We start from the raw sequence: 24,699 nt of genomic DNA, 5'->3' as shown, positions 1-24,699 counted from the left end.
TACACTAACACCCAAATCACAGAGTATTATTCATGAGTTCTGTTTACCTTCAGGTATTGTACTTGGTAAGCACTCATTCCTTGAATATAAAGAAGCCTAATTCACCATCATATCTATTCCACAAAGCTGAACAGACAAGGATTTGCCAAAAAAAAAAAAAAAAATCACAGCACAAGGAAACATAGGGAGTCAGAGAAGTATAAACTTAGTTTCCATATACTCTAAAAATGTTCACAATTTCCTTGAACTAAACCAACATAGGCCTATTTCTCATAAAGAAATAAAAACTTCATATACTTTCCAGGAAGAACTCTAAGAGAATAAGGACTGTTCACATTCCATGTTCTCTACTTATAATATTTTAAATTATATAAGAAATACATTATGAGTATTTTAATTGCATATCATTAAATTTATATGTCATATGCCTTAGTTGGTGAAATATTTCCATAAGTAAATAAAACAAGCTATATGAATATAAAATATTGGTAAAGACTAATAAAAATTGATCATAGCCAATATCTTTACAATTAAATCTTCTATATAACATACACCCCATATTCATAAAAGTGTCTTATTTTCTTCTAAGGAAATTATTTTTCATTAAAACTACTTTTACTAGCTATGTATATAATGAATGTTATAATGCAATTTTTGGCTTTAAACTAGAGACTTCTCTTCACAAATGCTTTGGTTCTGGCATCAAATATTAACAATTCTTCAATTCCTCTTAGCTATCCATTTAGTTTATCATGACACCACATTTTCTTTTTTTTTCTTTTTTATATTTTATTTATTTATTTGAGAGACAGAGAGAACATGAGTGGGGGTAGGGGCAAAGGGAGAGGGAGAAGCAGACTCCCTGCCAAGCAGGGAGTCCGATGAGGGGCTCAATCCCAGGACCCCAGGATCATGACCCAAGCCAAAGGCAGACGCCTGAGCCAGCCAGGTGCCCCTGAAATCACATTTTCTATACCAAATCTAAATACCCCAAACTTTCAAACCAGCACAAAGGAAAAAAGACCTCTCATTTTGAGGGGAAAAGGTGAGAAAATTAGTTCTATGCATGCTATTCCATACTTTCTTCTACAAGAGTTTTTCTTGGCCCAAAACCATAGAATTAGAGTAGGGGGTATACTCTTATCAGTAACAATGGCTCACCACAGCATTGAATTTGGGAAGTTGGAGAGAAAGTGTGTATTAAATATTTTGACATTCTCTTACATCACTGTTTTACAAAGTTCAGGTCATTTTTAATTCACTGACATTCAGTTCTATTTTCTCCCTTAGATGCTAAAAATGTGACTTATCCTAATGCACTTTTAACACGTTAAGACTACTGACGTTAATTTCTAAACAGAACTATGTTACTATTTTTATAAATTTTCAAGCTAATTCCTCTCCCTCAAGGAACTGAGGAATGAGACTGTTATCTTTCCCAAAGTGTAAAGTTTCCTATAAAGCAATGGTTTTCTACTTTTTAACATGAAGAAATATCTTCTCAGGACGCCTGGGTGGCTTAGTCGGTTAAGCATCTGCCTTCAACTCAGGTCGTGATCCCAAGATTCTGGGATCGAGCCCCACATTGGGCTCCCTGCTCAGCAGAGGAGTCCACTTGTCCCTCTCCTTCTGCCCCTCTCCTGCTGGTGCTCTCTCTCTCTCTCTCTCAAATATTTTTTTAAAAAGATATATCTTCTCTTTATTCCCCCAAAAAATACATGTACAAAAATTTTTAAAAAAATACAAAATAGAAAATAAAAATCACCCATAAACTCAATACCCAGCATTTTTATGAATACTTTCCCCATCTTTTCTAAAGATTCAGATTTCTCTATCTGCATATGGTGTAGATACAAGGTACAAAATTTTTTAATAAAAATTACAGCATATAGGACATATTGTTTGGTAACCTTTTCTTTTTTTTTAAAAGATTTTATTTATTTGACAGAGAGAGACACAGCGAGAGAGGAAACACAAGCAGGGGGAGAGGGAGAGGGAGAAGCAGGCTTCCCGCGGAGCAGGGAGCCCGATGTGGGGCTTGATCCCAGGACCCTGGGATCATGACCTGAGCCGAAGGCAGACGCTTAATGACTGAGCCACCCAGGTGCCCCTGTTTGGTAACCTTTTTAACTAATAAAACACTGACATAATTTTACATCATTAAATATTTCACTACAGCACTGGTTTTAAATTGTGTTGCACACAACCCTAAGGATTTAAAAGATATCCCTCAAGGAGCAAAAGTGGGTAGATGGGGACTCTAGGTTCCCCATACATCAGAGCTGCTTAGCTTTAAAAAAAAGATTTATTTATTTGAGAGAGAGAGAGAGAGAGCACGGTGGGGAGGGGCAAAGAAAGAGGGAGAGTCTTAAGCAGTCTCTCCACTGAGATCAATGCAGGGCTTGATTTCATGACCCAAGTCGAAACCAAGAGTTGGACGCTTAACCAACTCAGCCACCGAGGTGCCCCTAGAGCTGCTTAGCTTTATTTATTTTATATGTTGAACTTCTAAATAAAATAAAGATGTGAAAAAGATCTCTAAACAACTAATTCCTGATAGCTGCAAAGTGGTCTGAGATATGGCTATTTACTTAATTTAACCAATTCTCTTTTTAAATATTTGGACTAGGTCCAGTTTTTTTTCAGTAAAACAGATATTGTTGTAACAAATAACCTTGTAACTCAAGTTATGCACTCCCTCTTGATTTCTTCCTTAGGATGAATTTATCTAGAATAAGGAATCCACATGGGAGTTTGGACTAGAAGAGGAGTTTGTGTGTGTACCAGGTAAACAGAAAAGAGGAGCCACTATTCCCCTAACTCAATCCCATGGACCCGTGCTTAACCCTTATCGAAAGACACAGCAGCAAGAAGCTGAAAGAGCCATTTTGGGAACAGACCTTGTAAGACAAAGGGCCAGAGTAACATTACTTTGGTGTCCAAGTTGACAAAATTTTTCTCACAAGACACATGAGAGAGATTCTCTGTTAAAAGTGAAAAACAGGGGGGTCAGGGCACCTGGGTAGCTCAGTCAGTTAGGCGTCTGCCTTCGGTTCAGGTCACGAGCCAGGAGTTCTGGGATACAGCCCCCCATCGGGCTCCCTGCTCAGTGAGGGTTCTGCTTCTCCATCTGTCCCTCACCCCTCTCTCAAATTCTCTCTCAAGTAAATAAATATTGAAAAAAAAACAACCCTGAAAAACAGGGCTGCCTGGGTGGCTCAGCTGGTTGAGAGTCCGACTCCTTGTTTTGGCCCAGGTCTTGATCTCATAGGTAGAGAGCCATGCGTGCAGCTTCACACTCAGCGGGGAGGCTGCTTGAAGATTCTCTCCCTCTGCCCCCCTTCTCTAAAACAAATAAATCTTTTAATAAAAAAAGTGAAAACAATGGATGCCTGGGTGGCTCAGCTGGTTGAGTATCTGACTCTTGGCTTCTGCTCAGGTCATGATCTCAGGGTTGTGGAATAGAGCTCCATTCTCAGTGAGGAGTCTGCTGGAGATTCTCTCTCCCTCTGCCTCCCCCCCCCCCCCCCACACACATATACCTGCTCGCTCTCTCAAAATAAATAAATATTTTTTTTAAAAAAAGTGAAAACAAAGCAGGGAACCACATAAAACCAGTTAGAGGCATGTTATCCACAAATTGAATAAATACCAAAAAGCTACATGTATAGTTTATTAATTATAACGCCATCATTACATTTGAAAAAAAAAGTAAACATAGATGTGGAAGATGCATTACTTATGCAGTGTGGGAACTGCACCAAGTGCATATAGAGAGTCTCGGTTCCCCTGCATTAAACATGAAAGCAATCCCTAAACTGGGAACTACTGCATTTGTTATGGGTTGAATTGTGTCCCCCACAAAGGTACACTGAAGTCCTAACCCCTGGTATCTGTGAAAATGACCTCATTTGGAAATAGGGTCATTGCACATGCTTTGGATGTCATACCTAAGAAGCCTCTGCTTAACCAAAAGTCACAGAGATTTTCTCCTGTATTTTCTTCTAGAAGTTTAATGACTTTCAATTTTACTTTTAGGTCTATGACATTTTGCATTAATTTTGGTATAGGATGTGAGATATGGATAAAAGTTGATTTTTTTGGTATATGAATATCCCATTGTTCCAGCATCATTTGTTGAAAAGACCATCCTTTCTCCACTAAATTGCCTTTGCACTTTTGTTAAAAATCAGTTGTCTATATAGATGTGGGTCTATTTCTGGAATACCACAGAGGTGAAGTTTCCTTCTTAACACATATCAGGGGGTGTACAATATCAATATGACCTGTCACTAGTAATGTTGGCTGTGATCATTTGGTCAAGGTAGTGTCTGCCAGACTTCTCCCTGGAAAGTTACCGTTTTTTCACTTTTCATACTCTATTCTTTAAAAGCAAGTCACTAAATCCAACCCACACCAGGAGTTGGGAAGATTAAGCTCCATCTCCCAGATGAGAGAGAATGTACACATGCTATTTGGAACTCTTCCATAAGGAATATTTCAGTCGTCTCCTTCACTTATTTATGCAATCATTTATGTTAATACTGAACTCATGTATATTTATTTTATACTATGAGTTCTAATCCAATACTATATTACTTGTTTTATTGCTCAAATTATTTCAGCTTAAGCCATCAGAGGTATTTTAGTTTGGCACTAGTTTCCCTTTGACATGCCCCCAGCCTTTTGTGTTTTTTCAGCACTTCCTTGCTTCTGGCACTACAAGGTGCTCTAGACTCATCTTTTATTTTCCCTACTCCAACCCGCGAATCAACCATTTCTCCAATGAGCCATTTTTTGGGGGAATGGTATTTAGAAACCAGACCTAGGTTCTGGGTGTGCTTGCTTGTTCTATGCTTTCTCAGCAGACAGAACTAGAAAATCTATAATTGCTTCAGTACCTATCCATCTATATCTATATCTATATTAAGCTAAACATGAGTTCATACTGATGTTTCTAATTCTACTCCAGTACTATAGGGTTCATTCATCTTCCCTCTTGCTTGAGTCCCCTATCTGACAGTGAGAAAATTAGTTTCCACTAACTTTGTATTCCTGGGATAAGCTCCACTTGATCATGATGTATTGTTCTTTTTATATGTTTACATATATGTGTGTGTATACAGGTGTATATGTACAGATGTATGTATGTAGGTGTGTATATATACATACAACTGTAAGTGTGTATGCTCACATACATATACACATACATGTATTTTATATGTTCCTATACATAAAAAATAGTTATATACACATATATGTTTGTATATTGGTGAAATTTATAAAATTCTAAGCCATATTTCATGTCAGTTAACTTTATTGGCATAAAGCTATTCATAATATTCCCTTATGATCCTTTTGATATCTGTAGAATCTGTAGTGATGTCACCTCTTTTATTCCTGAGAATGGTAATGTTTGTCTTCCCTCTTTTATTCCTGATCAGCCTGGCTAGAGTTTTAACAATTTTATTGATATTCTCAAAAGAACCAGCTTTTGCTTTCATTGATTTTCTCTATTGTTTTCCTGTTTCTCCTTCATTGACTCCAACTCTGATCTTTATTCTTTTTCTTCTGCTTACTTTGTTTTTAATTTGCTCTTCTTATTCTAGTTTCTTAAAACAGAAATTGATGTCATTGACTTCAGGCTTTTCTTCTAACAAGTGTTTAATGTTTTTTTAAAGTAATGGTTTACTGGCATCCTGCAAATTCTGATAAATTGTGTTTTTATTTTCATTCAGCACAAAATAATTTCCCATTTCCCTTTTGATTTCTTCTTTGGCCCGCACGTAATTTAGAAGTGTGTTGTTTATTTTCTAAATATTTGGGGATTTTCCAGAGATCTTTCTTTTATTGATTTCTAATTTAATTCCACTGTGGTCAGAGAACATACTTTATATGACTTGATCCTTTAAAAAAAAAAAAAAAGATTTTATTTATTTATTTTAGAGAGAGAGAGAGAGCATGCAAGGGGGGGAGGAGCAGAGGGGGAAGGAACAAGAATCTGAGACAGACTCTGCACTCAGCATGGAGCCAGACACAGGGCTTGATCCCACAACTGCAAGCTCATGACCTGAGCTGAAACCAAGTCCGATGCTCAACCAACTGAGCCACCCAGGCTCCCCTGACTTGATCCTTTTAATTTATTTAAACTTATTTATGCCCATAATATGGTCTTAGGAAATGTTTCATGGATATTTACCAAAAATTTTTTAAAAGTGTACTATGTTGTTGGATAGAATGTTCTATAAATGCAATTAGATCAAATTGGTCAACAGTGTTAAGAATTCTATACCCTTACTGATTTTCTACTTTCAATTATTGAGGGATATTGAAATCACTGGTAATGATTGTGGATTTGTCTATTTGTCCTTGCAGTTATATCAGTTTTTCTTTCATGAATTTTAAAGCTCTGTTATTAGATATATAAAAGTTTAGAACTGTTATGTCTTTTTTACTTGATGCTTTTATCATTATGTAATGACTTTTTTTTATCCCTAATATTCTGAAGTTTACTTTATCTGATATTAATGTATCACTCTATCTTTCCTTTGATTAATATTAGCATGGCATATCTTCTTCTATCCTTTTAAACTATATATATGTCTTTATGTTTAAGGTGTGTTTCTTGTAGCATATAGGTGGGCTTTGCTGTTTTATCCACTCTGATAATCTCTGCCTTTAATCGGGGTGTTTAGACCATTTACCTTTAATGTGATTATTGATATGTATATGTTTAAGTCTATCATCTTGTGATTTGCTTTTTGTCTCATCTGTTCTATGTTTCCCCTTTTTACCTTTTTTGCTTTCTTTTGGATTAAATTATTTTAATCAATTAATTTTTTAAATAATTTTAATACTCTGTTAACTTGTCTCTCTCACTAGATTTTAAATTATCTGAAGGTGAGGACCATGTTTTATCTGATTTTTTATTCTAATTTACTGGTATAGTACTGAGCATATACTAGACAATTAATACATATTTAATAAATGAATTCATTCATTCAAAATACTTTTATTTAGAATTATGGAAGACATAAGTGATTCCCAATACAGACCACAATCCTCCTCCTAACCCCAATTTTATTCAGTTATCTAGCACTTTCCTCAGAGCTGACATGATTCAAGGGAAGCTGACTCCATCTGCAGGAACAGAGAAGGGCTTTTTTGCACTGAATGGTAAGTCCATTGGTGGGTAAGTGATTGGTCCAGAAAGAGACAAAAAGAATAGAAACAAAGTTTGCTAAAAGCATCTGCGAACGTATTTTCCTACTCTTAAGAAAGAACATGAAACTTCTTTTCCTCTCTCCCACTGGACAGGAATGAGGAAGCAAGTAGCCCTGACTGCTACTTAGCATCCATCCTTAAGAACTAGTTTAAGATGAAGCTGACACAGATGGCAAGAGTGGAAAACTGGAAAGAACCTGGGCCCTTCACCCCGGTAAGCCACTAGATCAAAAATCCCTGAACCTTACCTCTGGTGTTCTTTTTATGTGAGCCAGTAAATGTCCTTACTACTTAGGTTTTCTGTTACAGGCCACTAAACACACACTAAGTTACACAAACAGCAATCTGTGCCACGCACTGTTCTAGTCACTGGAGGTTACATCCAAGAACAGATAAAGCCTCTGCTCTCAAGAAGCTTATAGTCTACAAGAAGAAGACAGACTAGACAAATAATTGTACCAAATTATTTCAGATAATGATAAGTGCTATGAGAAAAATAAAAGAGATGTGACTGTGACTAATTGGGTTAATTTTGTTTACTCACAGAAGACTTCTAGGGCATTTGAGTTGACACCTAAATGAGGTGAAGGAGCCAGCCATGAGAAGATCTGGGGCTAGAGAATTATAGGCAAAGGTAATAGTAGGACAAAGGTCATAAAAGAGAAGAAGCTTAGTATATTTGAGAAATACAAAGTCCACTGTGGCTTGAGCACAGAAAATGACCAAGAGAGTAGTAATGAGATGAGATTAACAGATATAGACAGGGGCCAGATAATGTAAGAATGTGAGCCATGTCAATGAATTCGGATTTTATTCAAAGCACAATGAAAACAAGATGGTTTTAAGGCATGACCTAATTGATGTTTTAAAAGGAACACTCTGATGAATAAACCTTCATATACCACAGAGCTGAACACCAAGAGAGTCAAATTTAGTCTGTTTACAGTAGCAGTGTATTCTGCTCCAAACATCAAATACCTATGAAACACCTAATATGTGAAGAACACTACACAAAGTTTATAATGTTGCTATATTCTGTCCCCACCATGTATGAATTCCACATTATCTTGAAGTTAGATATTATTTTTTTTAAAGGATAAAATGAAGTTGGGGAGGGGGGGCTGCTAAATTATCATTTCTATCCTAATTTCTCTAGATAATGTCTGAAACTCATAGATGTAACTTTTTTTCTTTTTTAAACCATAACATGACTAATAGGCATCTGGTAAACTTAGAACTATAGTTCAGCATTTAGTGTCTGCCCAGGCAAGTGTTTCAGTCCTGTTCTAACACAAGTATTTGGATTTTTCCAAGAGCTGATGTCAGGGCTTTTCACAGAGACAGAACAGCATTTACAGGCCAGAGAAGGAAAAAGGGTTTCCCCAGCAGCTATGCTCAATGTGGCCTTTGTACTGTTCCACTGCTAACGGCAGGAAGACCCTGCTAGATAAAGCTATTTAGTTCCTGAAAAAAATTCTACCCTGGGAGGGTGAAGGAGGATGAATGGCCAGATTCCCCATTAAGGGAACCCAGCTTAGTTTTCTATCAGTGCTCAAACCCAAATTTAAATGAGCTCATCATCAGAACAAAGGTTTCTGAATTCTTATGAGGAAAAAACATCCTCCTGAACTTGTTTTTAAAGAGGAGATAAAGTGGCTGGAAATAATTGTAAATTAGAGAGGTGAAGAATAACACAGTAAGCTATTGCATATTTCCTGGGGTTGGACCCCCTGAAAAATACTCAATTTGGAAAGAATGATTAGTTGAGAAACAATACGTTCACGTTACACTGGGTAGTCACAAATCATAGGCAAACTGCTCCAAATATATGTCCTCCATTATTCATAAGAATAATGATTAACAGTTAAAAGCATGATAATAGCTAAACTTTACTTGACTAGTTTCATTAGAGTTATTAACATGTCAGTCTCTGCATTAAGTACTTTACATATATTAATTTAATTCTAACAATAATTCTAAGAGATAAATACCACTTTTAACCTCATTTTATAACAGAGAAATGTGAGGTTCAAAGAGGTGAAAGTAACTTATACAAGTTACATAACCAGTAGATAGAGGACCTTTGATTCAAACCTTTGTGATCTAGAGTCCCTGTTCTCAACCCCTAGACTACTGCATTACCACAAAACATTATTTTCCCTTTGTATAGTTTTTTATAGTTAAACAAAAGTTTTCACATTAGTGAGAATCAGAAAATTAGATCTGGTATAACTACAAAATATTTAGCTAGAAAGGTATTCATACCCTTTATATAACTGCAGGAAAAGATAAACCAACATAAACTGGTTACAAAAGAACTCCCAATCCTATAGAATCTGCGTCTCCAAATCCCAAAGCTGAGTGGAGAATTCAGTTAATATCTACGTGCCATATGGGCAACTTACCAGCTACACATCATAAAGGAAACCTGTTTCCACCTGAATGTGTTTCTTCAAGGCAACACTCTCACAAACCACTGGTTCTTTCGATAAATATGCATTAAATTCCAGGTGAAGATGAAAGATAATAAAAACAATTTTCCAGCCTTCCTCAACACTAAAAGCAAAAACAGAAGGGGAAAAAAATCCATCTTCTATGAAGGAAGGTCATAGATTATAACCTTAAACCATTAACTACAAAACATACTTGCCAAATCTACTAAATTTTGGATCTATACCAAAAAAGTCTTGGTAGACCTGAACAGGAAACCAATTTCTTGAAACATAAGGATCATAGATCTGAAATGAAGATCTAACTGTCCTTTGATTAGGAAGTCAATATCCAGTGCAGGGATAGAACAAGGGAATAGGGGACTCTGTAGAGACCCAGGATAGCAGGAGGAAGTAAAATTAAAGAAGAAAATCATGCTGACACATTCCTAGGCTTATGATACTGCTGGAGGTAAAGTGGAGATAATGAGGGAAAGACAGAGCACCTGCCATCAGAACACAACACAGAAAAAAAAAAAAAAAGAACACAACACAGAGAACCCTGTGACCTCAAGAACATTGCTGTGAACCACATAGCCCTTTTGAACACAGAAAAGAACAGTAAGCAACAGAAAAATGGATTAATTAATATTAACAGCTAACATTTACTGTGCATATAACATATGCCAGTAACTGCTGTAACTATATTACATATATTAACTCACTTAATCCTCAGTAAATACTATTATTATCCCTGTTTTATAGATGAAAAAAATTAAGGCACAGAAGGATTAAGAAATTTGCCCACGGTCAATTAGTAAGCAGAGAAGCTAAGATGTGTTGTGATGTGAACCCAGACCTTACAGTTCTTGTTCTTAATCACTATGCTTTATGCAAGTAAAAATAATATTCAAAAATATACCAGAAAAAAATCCCCCAAAATACAAAATAAGTGAATTCTAAACAACACACCATACTATAAAAACAGACACAAAATAATCAACACTAACACATACATTGCTGAAGTTATGAAAATATACGATTTTTAAATAAAGAGTTACAGGACAAGAGCATTTTTCACAGAACTAGAACAAAGAATCCTAAAATTTGTATGGAACCACAAAAGACCCTGAATAGCCAAAGCAATCTTGAAAAAGAAAAGCAAAGCTGGAGGCATCAATCACCATTCCAGACTTCAAGTTGTATTACAAAGCTGTAGTATAAAAACAGTATGGCACTGGCACAAAAACAGACACATAGATTAACAGAACAAAACAGAAAACCCAGAAATAAATCCACAACTATTTGGTCAATTAATCTTCAACAAAGCAGAAAAGAATATCTAATGTGAAAAGGACAGTCTCTTCGACAAATGGTGTTGGGAAAACTGGACAGCAGCATGCAAAAGAAAAACTGTACCACTTTTTAACATCATACACAAAAATAAATTCAAAATGCATTAAAGACCTAAATGTGAGAACTGAAACCATAAAAATCCTAGAAGAGAGCACAGGCAGTAATTTTTCTGACATTAGCCAAAGCAATTTTTTTTTCTAGATGTGTCTCCTGAGGCAAGAGAAACAAAAGCAAAAACAAATGATTAGGACTACATCAAAATAAAAAACTTCTGCACAGCAAAGGAAATAACCAACAAAACTGAAAGATAACCTACGGAAAAGGTAATTGCAAATTACGAATCTGATAAAAGGTTACTATCCAAAATATATAAGAATTTACAAAGTTCAACACTCAAAAAACTAATAATCTAATTTAAAAACGGGCAGAAGATATGAACAGACATTTTTCCAAAGACAACATCCAGGCCAACAGACCCATGAAAAGATGCTCAACATCACTTACCATCAGGGAAATGCAAATCAAAACTACAGTGAGATACCACCTCATACCTGTCAGAACGGCTAAAATCAACAACACAAGAAACAAAAGGTGTTGGCAAGGATGTGGAAAAAAAGGAACACTCATGCACTGTTGATGGGAATGCAAACTGGTGCAGACACTGTAGAAAACAATATGGAGTTTCCTCAAAAAGTTAAAAACAGAACTACCTTATGATCCAACAATCGCACTACTGAGTATTTACCCAAAGAATACAAGAACACTAATTCAAAGGAATACATGCACCCCTCCATGTTTATAGCAACACTATTTACAATAGCCATATGGAAGAAGCCCAAGTGTCTATCAATTGATGAATGGATAAAGAAGATCTGGGGCATACATATATGATGGAATATTACTCAGCCATAAAAAAGAATGAAATCTTGCCATTTGCAATGACATGGATGGAGCTGGAGAGACTAATGTTAAGCAAAATAAGTCAAAGACAAATACTGTATGATTTCACTCATATGTGGAATTTAAGAAACAAAACAAACAAGCAAAGGAAAAAAAAGAGAGAGACAGAGACAAACCAAGAAAGAGACTGTTAATTACAGAGTACAAACTGATGGTTACTAGAGGGGAGGGGGTAAAGGGATGGGTGAAATAGGTGATGGGGATTAAGGAGTGTACTTGTCATGATGAGCACAGGGTGATGTATGGAATTGTTGAATCACTATATTGTATACCTGAAACTAATATAACACTGTATGTGAACTAACGGGAATTAAAATAAAAATTTTAAAAAATAGAGTTACAAAAAAATTTAAGTCATGTGGTCATGTACCAGTGGGAAAGATTAAGTTAGCCCCAAGATTTCTCTACAAAAAGACTCCATATGCCATAAGATATGACTCCAGTGTGAGAAAATAATGACACAATGTCTAAAATTTCTTTAAAAAATTTTTATGCATACTGGAAATTAAGATACAAGGAATCTATAGAGAAATAAGGAAACAAAGCATCTATGAGCCCTTCTTGGAGAAAAAAAAAAACTACTTACAGACAAAATGCACCCAATAAAAACTATCCTCAAAATGAAGAACTCAGGAATATAGAAGGTCAGTAAATGGACTGAGGGTGAGCACTGGATCAATTAACATACAGAAACTAATAAATACCTGTAACAAAAGCCACCCCTACTGCCATTCAATAAAACATTAGTATTTCCTCAATGGAGAATTTGTCTTAACTTGGTATCCTCGCTATACCCTATATGGTACTTGTGCACACAGTATTAAAAAAAAATGTTTTAAAAAAAGATCATCTGATATATCACCCACCCAACTCAGCACCCCACCTGCAGGAATATAAGCTCCCTGATCTCTGGTTCACTTCTATATCCCAGGGCAGCGCTACACACAGAGTAGGTACTTAATAAATATTTGTCTAATGATACAATGGGCATTAGACTCAGGCAAATGGACTTCTTCTATCTTCTGGGCTCTAAAGCTTTGCTATCTGGGCATATGCATTTACATATACCACTGGCATCTCAAATTCAATAAATCCAAAGCTAAATTCTTACTCTGCCTCTCAAAACTTGCTTCTCCATCTCAACAAACAGACCTTCATCTACCTACCTGATCTAGTCAGAAATCTAGAAGTTATCAATGACACTTCCTCTCCTTCCCCACATCCGATACACCCAACTCTCCATCCACCCAACAATACTTATTGAGCACTTACTATATACCACACATTGTTCTAAAGACTGAAGACAGAAAATAAATAAGTCTCCTTTTTCATGGAGTTAACATCCATCATTGCATTTTACTGATTTTACCTTCAACAGATATCTCAGATTTGTTTATTTCTGGCCTTCGCCATTGCTAGCTTAGAGCTAGCCACCTGGTCCCAAGCCTAGACTACTGTAATAATTTAACAGGCCTTGCCACTTCTACTCTTGCACACATCCTCCAATTCATTTTCCTATACAGGAACCATTTAATTCCAAAACACAAATCTTAGTGTGTCCCTCCCCTGCTTAAATTCTTTCAATAATTTTACATTGCACTTAGAAAAAAAATCCAAACACCAAACATGACATGCAAGACCCAAATATAAAATACAGCTCTTGGGGCACCTGGGTGGCTCAGTCGTTAAGCATCTGCCTTCGGCTCAGGTCATGATCCCAGGGTCCCGGGATCGAGCCCCGCATCGGGCTCCCTGCTCGGTGGAGAGCCTGCTTCTCCCTCTCCCACTCCCCCTGCTTGTGTTCCCTCTCTCACTGTCTCTCTCTATGTCAAATAAATAAAATCTTTAAAATACAGCTCTTGTTACCTTTCTAATTTCAACTTCTACGACTCTCCTGCTCACTTACTATGCTCCAGCTATAGTGGCCTTCCTTTAGTGCTTTACATGCATGCTTCCCCCAAAAAGGGATATCTTGCATGCTGCTGCTCGATCTGGGACCCTCTCCCTATTAACCCAATTCCTGAGTATACTTTATGTCTTTGCTTAAAGGTTGCTACTTTAGAAAGGCCTTTCCTGACTTCTGTTCCCCAATTTAAATTAGGTTCCTCCTGTTACTGTCTCCCACAATTACCCTATTCTTTCTCTCTAACACATTTTATAATTATCTTGTATTTAATGTTGGTTTATATCATTAGGCAGCTCTATGAGTACACAGTAAATTCAGCCCCTGGCACAGCTCCTCAAGGTGTTCAATAAATATTTCTTGAATGAATTAATAATTCAACCATGGAAAAGAGACACGTGGAGAAATTCTAAGCAAGGGAAGAAGCATATGCTGATGTGTTTGGAGAAAATCCAAGTAGCTCAGAATGGCTAGAGCATGAGGGTTGGGTTGGGGGAGAGTAATAATGTCTGAAGAGGGAACTATACACCATACAGAGGAATAGAAAGGTTCTTAACCCAGACTTCAGCTTCTATAGGTATTGAACATTATGGGGTAAGGGAATCTCTAGAGACAGTCTCAAAAGAGGTCCATTAAAAAGAGGTCTCCTCCAAAGAACCACTGCTAGAGACAATGCAGGAACACTGACAGGTTTTCAGCCAGGCAGTAATATGATCCAATATGTATTTTAGAAATAACACCTTGGAAACAAAATGAAGAATGAAACCGTGGGCCAGGAAACCAATTAGAAAATAGTAATAGTAAAGATTTAAAAAATGATGAGGATCTAAACAATATCAAAAGCAATAAAGAAAAAGGAATAAATATAAAAAATATTACAGAAATAAGCACTGAACCTCTAGCAAACCTAGAAAAGGAGTGAAAGAAACTCCCAGGATGGGGCACCTGGGTGGCTCAGTCGGTTGAGCATCTGCCTTCGGCTCTGGTCTTGATCCCAGGTTCCTGGGATGAGCCCCTGCTCAGCGGGGAGCCTGCTTCTCCCTCTCCCTCTGCTGCTCCCCCTACTTGTTCTCTCTCTCACTCTGTAAAATAAATAAATAAAATCTTTAAAAAAAAAAGAAAGAAACTCCCAGGATTTTGTATTAGATGACAAAACATTTGATTGTGCCAATCACCATAGAAAGAAATGCAGAGGAAGTTTGGGTAAGAAGCAGTTTCGTTTGTCAAGGTAACTGCAGGACACCATAGGAGACATGTCTACTAAGGACTTGAGTTCAGAGAAGAGACCAGTCCGGAAATTCAGATTGAGATGACATCAACATGACAGCACTGTTCATGAGAATAGGTGGGATTCCCCCAGAGATCCACTTAACATCATCTGTAAAATGTAAGGGTTAGACTCAATCTGAAAGACACTTCTAAAGTAATGTGATTTTACTCATTATTACTGATCTTTAGGAAATAAAGAAAATCCATAAACTAACGAAAAGTTTATTACAGCTGATCCTTGAACAACACAAGGTTGAACTGAACAGGTCTACTTACATGTGGATTTTTTTTTTAAAGATTTATTTTACTTATTTGAGAGAGAGAGAGCAAGCACGTGTGTGTAGAGTGGGGGAGGGGCAGAGGGCGAGAAAGAATCTCAATCAGACTCCCTGCTGAGCGTGGAGCCCAACCTAGGGCTTGAATCAGGACCCTGAGATCATGACCTGAGCCAAAATCAAGAGTTGGGCACTCAACCGACTGAGCCACCCAGGTACCCCAGGATTATTTTTTTGATAAATACAGTACAGCACTGTAAATGTCTTTTCCTTACCATGTTCTTAGTAACACTTTCTTTTCTTTTGCTCACTTTATTTTTAAGAACACAGTAGATAATACATAGAACATATAAAATATGCATTAACAGACTATGTTACCCGTAAGGCTTCAATCAACAGGAGGCCATCAGTAGTTAAGTTTGGGGAGAGTCAAATGTTATACATGGATTTAATAGCACAGGGGTGTTAGTGCCCCTAACCCTCATGTTGTTCAAGGGTCAGGGTCAACTGTATTTTAAAGTTCATATTATATATCTATAGTTTCTACTTCCTCATCATGTTCTTATAATATATCTGAACTCAACTTTATGTCACAATTATTACAGAGCAGAGAAAATACTAAGAAATTGTTTAGTTGTAAAACTTCTCTTGCAATGCCAGAATTTTGGCAGTGGTATAATTCTCTGTTAAAAAGAGTATTATCATAACTGAAAAATACTGAAAATCTTTGTTCTTTAAAAATGTAAATGTGGTGTTTTCTACTTAAAATTTTTTTACTTAATTTGAACAAGAGTATTATGAATTATATTTCTAGTTCTTATAGCAATAAACATTCATAAAAAGCCTAACCTGATTACTGGCATCTACAAAAATCTACAGCTGACATCATACTTATGGTGAAGAACAGAAGGCTTTTCCTCTGGGATCAGGAACAGGACAGGGATGTCCCCTCTCATCACTTTTACTCAACACTGTACTATTATTACAGCTAGTGCAGTAAGGCAAAAAAAAAAAAGAAAAAAGAAAAAGAAAAAGAGAAAAAGAAATATAAGGCATCCAGATTGGAAAGGAAGAAGTAAAACTGTATTTATATAGATTACATGATGATCTACATAGAAAATTCTATGAAATCAACAAAAAACCTACTAGAACTAATTAATAAGTTTAGCAAGTTTGCAAGATTCAAAAATCAATAACCAACTGTATTTCTGCATATAAAATACTAGCAACAGACAATTAGAAACTGAAATTAAAAAGATAATACCACCCATGATAACATTAAAATATTAAATACACAGGGTAAATCTGACAAAAGATGTGTAAGACCTGTAAACTGAAAACATACATGGCTAAGAAAAACCGAGACCTAAGTAAACGGAGCTATATTCCATGTTCATGGACTGGAAATCTCAATGTTAAAACGTCATTCATCCACAAATTGATCTATAGGTTCAATGCAATTCCAATCAAAATCCCAACAGGCTTTTTTCCAGAAATGGATAAACTGATTCTAAAGTTCACATGGAAATGCAAAGGGCCTGGAAGAGCCAACAATTTTGAAAAAGAACATAGCATGAGGACCAACTCTACTTGATTTTAAGACTTATTATAAAGCAACAGTAGTCAAGACAGTGTGGTATTGGAGTCAAGAGAGACAAACAGATCAACAGAATAGAGACCCCCATGTATATGAACAACTGGTTTTTGACAAAGGTACAAAAGCAAATTCAGTCTTTTTAACAAATGGTGCTGGAATATTTAGATATCCATATGCAAAAAAATACACTTCAATTTATACCTCACACCATATTAAAAAATTATCTCAAAATGTATCCCAGACTTAAAAGTAAAGCTGAAACTACAAAACTTCTAAAAGCAAGCACAGAAGAAAATATTGATTAGGAAAATATTTCTTAGATATGTATACCAAAAGCACAATGCATAAAAGGAAAAACTGACAGACTGGAATTCAAAGTTAAAAACTTCTGATCTTTGAAATACAAACTATATTATCAATAAAGCTATTTACAAAGAGAGAGAGAATACTAAAAGAATGAAAAGACCAATCAAAGACTGGAACAAAATATTTCCAAAACAAGTATCTCATAATGGACTCAGATCCAGAATATATAATGAACTCTTACAACTCAAAAGTAAAAAGACAGCATAACTAAAAACAAAACTTAAACAATTCGTGAAAGAAAAACATATGAATACTAATAAACACATGGAAAAATGTTCAACATTAACTGGTCATTAGGCGAAATGCACATAAAAACTACAATATGATGCCATTATACACCCACTTACATGAATGAAATTAAAAATACTGACAATACCGAGTACTGGTGAGGCTGTGGAGCAAATGGAATATTGCTGGTAAGAACTTAATACAATACAGCCACTTCAACAAACAATTTGGCAGTTTGTTAAAAAGGTAAATATACTCCTTCCACACGATCCAGCCATTCTACTCCCAGGTGAAATGAAAAAAATATGTCCATACAAAGACTTATATGTCCAAAGTAAATTTATTCTTAATAGGCCAAAACTTGAAACAACCAAATGACTATCAACAGACAAATGGATAAACAAATTATGGTTTATCCATATGTTGGAGTATTACTCAGCAATAAAAAGTTATGAACTACTGATACACGTAACATGGACAAATCTTAAAATAATTATGCAGAAATTAAAAAGTCAAACAAAAAGAACACATACCATGTATATATTTATACCATGATATAAAGCTCAAGAAAATGCAAACTAATCCATAATGATAGTAACAGTGGTAGCTGGGAATGGGTAGGGAGGATTCAAAGGGAAGAACTGCAAAAGGCACAAGGAAACTTTTGGGGTGATGAATATGTTTATTACCTTAATTATAGTGGAGAGTCTCCCCATTGTATACAAAAATCAAAACCTATCAAACTGTGTATTTTAAACATAAATAGTTAATTACACAACAATTATACCTCAATACATCTGTTAAAATCTCAAAAAGCCTAATGTTCAAATGAACCAAAACTGCCAGTAAGCATTATATCATACTTCAAGAAATATTTTAAGTAAAAGACTCAATGGTCTGAATATTTTCTACCCATTGTAAACGAATAGGATTTGAGAGTATACATAAAGGATATATCAAAGAGGAACTCTGCTACTGGGTTTGTTTGTTTGTTTGCTTGCTTAGGTGGAATAATCCAATAATGCTTTAGAAAAGTATTTTTAAATATAATATTGGGTAAGCCTATGGTCATCAAATTCTATACTATCAATAATTTTGTATGGAGAAATTTCAGCAAACTTAGTTTACCTGCCTAAATTTGATTGTTTTATAGGTTCTCTTCTTTTCAAGATTCTCACTAATTAATTCTTCAAAAGATCACTGTAATAATAATTTTAGCCCCAACAGAATGTGTTGGTATTAAAAAGTACAAAGTCACTTATATATTTTACCGATGTACTATACAAGTCTATTACTCATTCATTCATCCCGTTATTCAATAAATGAATTTATTACTGCATACTCTGTAGTCAGGCACTAACCGAGGTCCTTGCAATATATTTGGGGTAAAGGGAAGAGGGAGACAACAGACAATAATGATCTTAATAAATATATACTGTAATATGTTAGAAGGTGATACACCTTGTAATGACACATTAATGAGGCTTATTTCCATAAGCCGCACATGAAAATCTCTTACACTGAATAGAATCACATAATGTGAGAGCTGAACTTTAAGGTGACTTAGTCCAATCTCACACTTGACAGATGATGTTAAATTATTTACAGAATCACCCAGTACTTGGCAGAGATTAGGATCCCTATCTCCTGTTTGCTCCACTGGCATCACTCTTTGTGATGTCAAATAATTGTGATAAAATGTTTCAATCTGCTCATATGGAAACAGTGGAGTTTTGGGAATTGACTGGCCCAGGTTTCATGGTTTTGTTTATATTACTTAATCTCTCAAAATATAAATTTCCTCATCCAAAAAAAGGGACGGTCGTAATTTTGTGACTGGGTTGTTATGAGGATTAAATGTAGCAGCTTATGTAAAATACCTACATGTTAGCACATGACTATATAACCACTACTTGTATCCTAGCACCAAAAATAGTACATCGTATGCATGAGTTTTTTATACGCCTCACTAGACTATAAACCTCATATATATCTAAAGCACAGAACATAATATAAACACTCAATAAGTAATTGTTAATTTGTTAATATTCATTCTAAGGGGTCGACCAGCTTTCAAAATGTGGCAAACAGTAGGATAACTCCAATCACCCTGATGGAGATGATCAAATTAACTGAAAGCTTCAGAGTATGCTTAAAAATGGTTTCAGGCTGTCTTTTCTAAACAGAGCTGTCTGCAGCGCTAAACACTTTTTAGTGTCGTAAACTATGGTCCTGAATCTTTCTGTCCACAAGAAGGTAACTTCCACCATGAAAAACACATTCAGGACGAAACAAAAAAGGCTGCAGGATTTTATACCACTTCTTTTCACATTCATGCCTCTGCTCTTGTATTCACAGATATGAATGCAGAAAAAAAAAAAAAAAGCAGAAGGCAATTCCAATGCCATCACATAGCAATCCGGCAGCTTCTTCATATTTATAACCAACATTTTAGCTGACAAAGGCAAAAATCCCACAAACCGAACAAAGGATAAAATAACTCAAATTGATAAGAGTGTTTGGCATCATGGATATCACCTTTTCCAAATGACTGTATGTTTCATTTTAGTTTCAAATGAAAAAACAATCATGAAGATTACCCTATAAAAACATTCCCTTCCCCCCACCATAGGATTAATCCCTGTCCTCCCATACCCCATCCGAGGTCCCTTGGGTATCAAAGGGAAACCACTATCCTGAAGCTTCAGATAATTAAATCACAATTTAGAGAATAATAAATCAAAGTCCCTAGCTAAGATTCAAGAGAAGTTATGTCAATTCAGTTCTAAAAAGGTAAAAGAAGGATGCTGCTTCCTATCCTTTTGAATACAAATATCCCTGCAATGCTGGATGTTAAAACCTTTGTTCTCAAGCTAAGCAATTAAAGCACAGATTCTCAAAACTGGAAATTTTCTTCCTTTACGTCACATTAGGCTTTTTTAAAACATGAAAAAAACCTTAAAAGCTATTTTAAGAATAATGAACAATGTAAAGATATCCTCTTCCTTTTTCTATCTTGCTCCTCTGTGATAGGTACATCCCTTTCACTGAAGCTATTTTTCTACCATTTTCCTACATTTCATACACCACCGAGAAAACAAAGACTGCTATAGATTACCTGGATCACCGGACAAATCAGCAGACAAGTAAAAGCTCAAAAGGCTTGTTTCCATGGAGTAAAAGAGAATGAAATCCTCACCAAAACACCATTCCCTTAGCAACCTTAGGCTTTTCCTTTATACATACACTCGACATCCTTGGAAAGGCATTTGCCGGATGATTTTACTGCCCACAAGAGGGATGATATGAAGAAACCCCACCTCTTCTCCCACCCCCCAGTCGTCTACCATCATCACCCAAAGCCCAACACTGTGCTGCTAAAGGAAAAAAGCAAAGAACAGCATCCATGAACACGACTCTAGGTCACAACCACAAAAATACTTAAAAGATAAAGAAAGCAAAGATTTAGCTGACAAGTTTTTTAAGGGAGGAGGCCAAGCAGCTCCCACAAAATTAAAAATTCTCGTAAAAGATCTAATTGTAGAGCCACAAAAATTTTCTTCAGAATTTCCTGAATAAAGTATGATTTTTTAGAAAAACATAGTGTCTCTATGAAAAATGGAGTTCCTCAAATATCTTAAAATTTTGTTACTGCTCCTGCTCCCTTCCCTAAAGGCAAATCAACCAAATAAATGAAGATTTACAAAAAAAGGTCTCTTTTTGTTGGTAGTGTGATCCCCTCAACGACAATCTGGGACAGGCGGTGGGGATGGAGGAGGAACAGATAAAAAACGGGAGGAGGAAAAATACTTTCTGCCCCAATAAGCCTAATTAAGTTTGTAAGCAAGGCTGGGAGGATTGAAATTTCTTCATGCTATTTTGTCTGTGTTTGATTATTGTAAATCTTCCCTGGTCTCTAACTATGCCCCAGGCATTCTGATGTCTGGCACTCCGTTAACTTGCATCCCTACCACTTACAGTACAATGAGGGAGGGACAGAGACACACACTCATTCAATTTAATCCCTGGAAGCCATGTAATTTTGCTAAAACAGTAATTTGCCTCAAATACTGCTCTCTAACAAAGGCACTGCCACACTAAGAAGACTCGTTAGCCTCTATTTTCCTTTCCTGAAGCATCAACCCAATTTGACAATTTGCACACACGTAATTTCTGGGATTACTACATTAGTAATGAATAACAAACATATTCTTTGTTTGATAAAACATATTCCCTAAAACATCTGAATATATCTAATTTTAAGTGAAAACCCAGTAATCATGGCACTCGCTTAAATTATAGCCTAGGGTTCTGTAAACTTCTAAACAAATTCACAGAACCTCGGAGTCACAGTTAGTGATCTATGAAGAATCAGCTTCCATGGAACCACACCTTGGCAAATGCAGTTTGTAAAAAATAAACAAAAGAAGAAGAACCAAAGCATAGACAGATGAGTAGATTTTTAGGTTTGGTAAACTAGAGACTAATGATTTTAAGGCTTTCCCTGGACAATATTAACAAATTTATTGAATTTATGATTTATAAGTACTTAATAGAGAAGCAGTGATACAACTTACCACCCAACCATGTGACCCAGAAATCGCATTCTGAGGTATTTTATCCAAATGATGTGAAAATTTCTGTCCACAGAAAAATCTGTGATGTTTATAGCAGCTTTACTACCTCATCATCAGTGCTAAAAATTGGAAGTAACCAGAATGTCCTTCAGTGGGGGAATGGATAAACAAACATGATTCATTCATACATGGAATATTATTCAACAATTTAAAAAGAATGAAATATCATTTCACACAGCAATATGGATAATACTTAAATGCATTTTGCTATGTTAAAGAAGTCAGATGCAAAATCCAAAGATTTTCATATCATTACATTCACAGGACACTCTGGAAAAAGCAAAATTAAAAACAAATTAGACAAAAACACAGATTAGCAGTTACTAGGGATTAGGGGAGGGGAGAATGGTTGGCTACAAAGGGGATGCCCAGGGACACATTTAGGGTGCGCGACCTTTTCCGTACGATACTAGGGACATGGATACACAACTCTACTCCTTAGTTAGGAACCACAGAACTGCACATTCTGAAGAGTGAGCTTCTATGAATGCTGACCAAACAACAATAAAAATCCATCAACCAAAATGTTGGAAGACTCCAAGATGAAATGTAGAACCATGATAAATGAATCTAACGGCATTACAAATTATGACATAACTGCACCAAAGGGGTGGGGGGGGGGAATGAGCTGACCTAACTAACTTTGGAAAGTGATGTTTTTACTGGAAATTGTAGGACTAACGACAAAAATAAACACTGGACTCTAATTGGAAGGTTTGTTTCTCATGGGTACACAGGTTAACAGTCCTGAAATAGCTTTTCATATATACTGGAGCTGAACAAATAAGTAAATGGATAATACATGGTTGGAGCCAAATTTCTCACTGTGAAATTCACACATAAACAAGAAAGGAAGACTAGAGTGAACCCTGGTACTGGATTAAAATCAGATATACCAGGAAGAACCCATGCTTAATACATATACAAATGGATACAAAAACAATTACAGATATGTGTGTATGCATAGGTATATACACATTACCTAGTTCTGTCCCTTGAGAGGGCTTAAAAGCATTGGCACCCCAATAGCCGTGAGCATACCCAGCACCCACAGTTTGGTTTCTAAATACCATTCTCCTATGAAAGGAGCTCCTTGGGAAAATGGCTGAAACTAGGGCAAAGAAAATATAAAATGAGCATCTTAGAGTACCAGAAAATAAGGAAGTACTCAAAAAACAAAAAAATATAGAGGCAAGTGCCAACCTGAAAGCTTTTCCAACAGTCAAAGCTGGAACAATATGAGCAACAAAATAAAAACATAGTATTGGATTAGAACTCAAAGTATAAAACAAATATACACTAGTCCACATTGATATAAATAAATAAATAAATAAATGGAGGAAGACACAAAAATCTTCCTTACAGAAGAATTCTGAATCATATATGTAGATACTTCCTCCTCCCCTAAGTGTGAATTGAATGTTAAGTGACTTGCTTCTAAAGAACAAAGTATAGAGAGAGAAAAAGAGTAACTTTAGAAGGGAGAAACCTGGGAAACACTACCTTAGCCAAGTGGTCAAAGCTAATACCACCAATGAGGTCATATAGATGTCATGTAGACATCATGTATCTCTGATACAAAATGAAAGAGCACTTCATTTCTGTCATATGCTTTCCAAAAACGCATAACCCTAATAATAAAAAACAGCAGCAAACCCAGACTGCAGAAAATTCTAAAAGATACCTGGGCCAGTACTCCTCAAATCTGTTAAGGTCATAAAAAACAAGGTAAGCCTAAGAAACTTTCACAAACCAGAAGAGATTTGGGAAACATGAAAGCTGCAATGTGGAATCCTGAATTGGATCCTGGAACAGAAAGAGATCATTAGTGGAAAAGCTGGTGAGATCCAAATAAAGTCTATAGTTTAGTTAATACCAATGTATTCTTAGTTTTAGTCGATGAACCATAGTAATGCAAGATGTTAACAACGAGGAAAACTAGGTGTAAGGTATATGGGAGCTCTCAACACTATCCTTACATCTTTTCTGTAAATCTAAAAGTATTCCAAAATAAAGAAGTTATTGAATAACTAGTATATAATGCTAGAAAGTCAGTATAGTAGGTGCTCTTAGGTAGTGACTTGGATTGTTGGTTAAAAACATTCCCACAAAGAAAACCCCAGGCTCAAATGACTTCATTGGTGACTGTCACAACATTTAAAGGAAAAGATAATAACAATCCTACACACACTCTTTCTGAAAACACATGACACTTCCCAATTCATTCTCTGAGGCCAACATTACACTCAATACCAAAACAAGCAATGACATTTTAAGAAAATGAAAACCAATATCCCTCATGAACATAGATGTAAAAATCTTCATCAAAATACTAGCAAACCAAATCTATCAATATACAGAATGAATAATACATAATGACGAAATGGAGTTTATCCCAGGAATGCACGGTTGGCTCAACATTCAATGTAATTCACCATATCACCAGTCTAAAAAA

General features: G+C 35.9%; 1 protein-coding gene across 5 annotated transcripts in view; it reads right to left on the bottom strand.

Annotated features, from left to right (window-relative positions):
• ARHGEF12 (Rho guanine nucleotide exchange factor 12) overlaps positions 1-24,699 on the bottom strand; it is a 145,883-nt gene that overhangs the window by 85,015 nt on the left and 36,169 nt on the right. The window contains exon 1 of one of the 5 annotated variants that reach the window (XM_032428062.1): positions 20,726-21,175. The exons of the other annotated variants lie outside the window; for them this stretch is intronic. The gene's annotated coding sequence lies outside the window, so the exon portion shown is untranslated. Of the gene's footprint in view, positions 1-20,725; positions 21,176-24,699 lie in introns of those variants that run through there. 5 annotated transcript variants of the gene reach the window in all.

The sequence above is a fragment of the Phoca vitulina genome, unplaced genomic scaffold (genome assembly GCF_004348235.1).
Source record: "Phoca vitulina isolate PV1807 unplaced genomic scaffold, GSC_HSeal_1.0 scaffold38, whole genome shotgun sequence".
Classification (NCBI taxonomy): Eukaryota; Metazoa; Chordata; class Mammalia; order Carnivora; family Phocidae; genus Phoca; species Phoca vitulina.
This window is presented reverse-complemented; position numbering and strand designations above follow the sequence as displayed.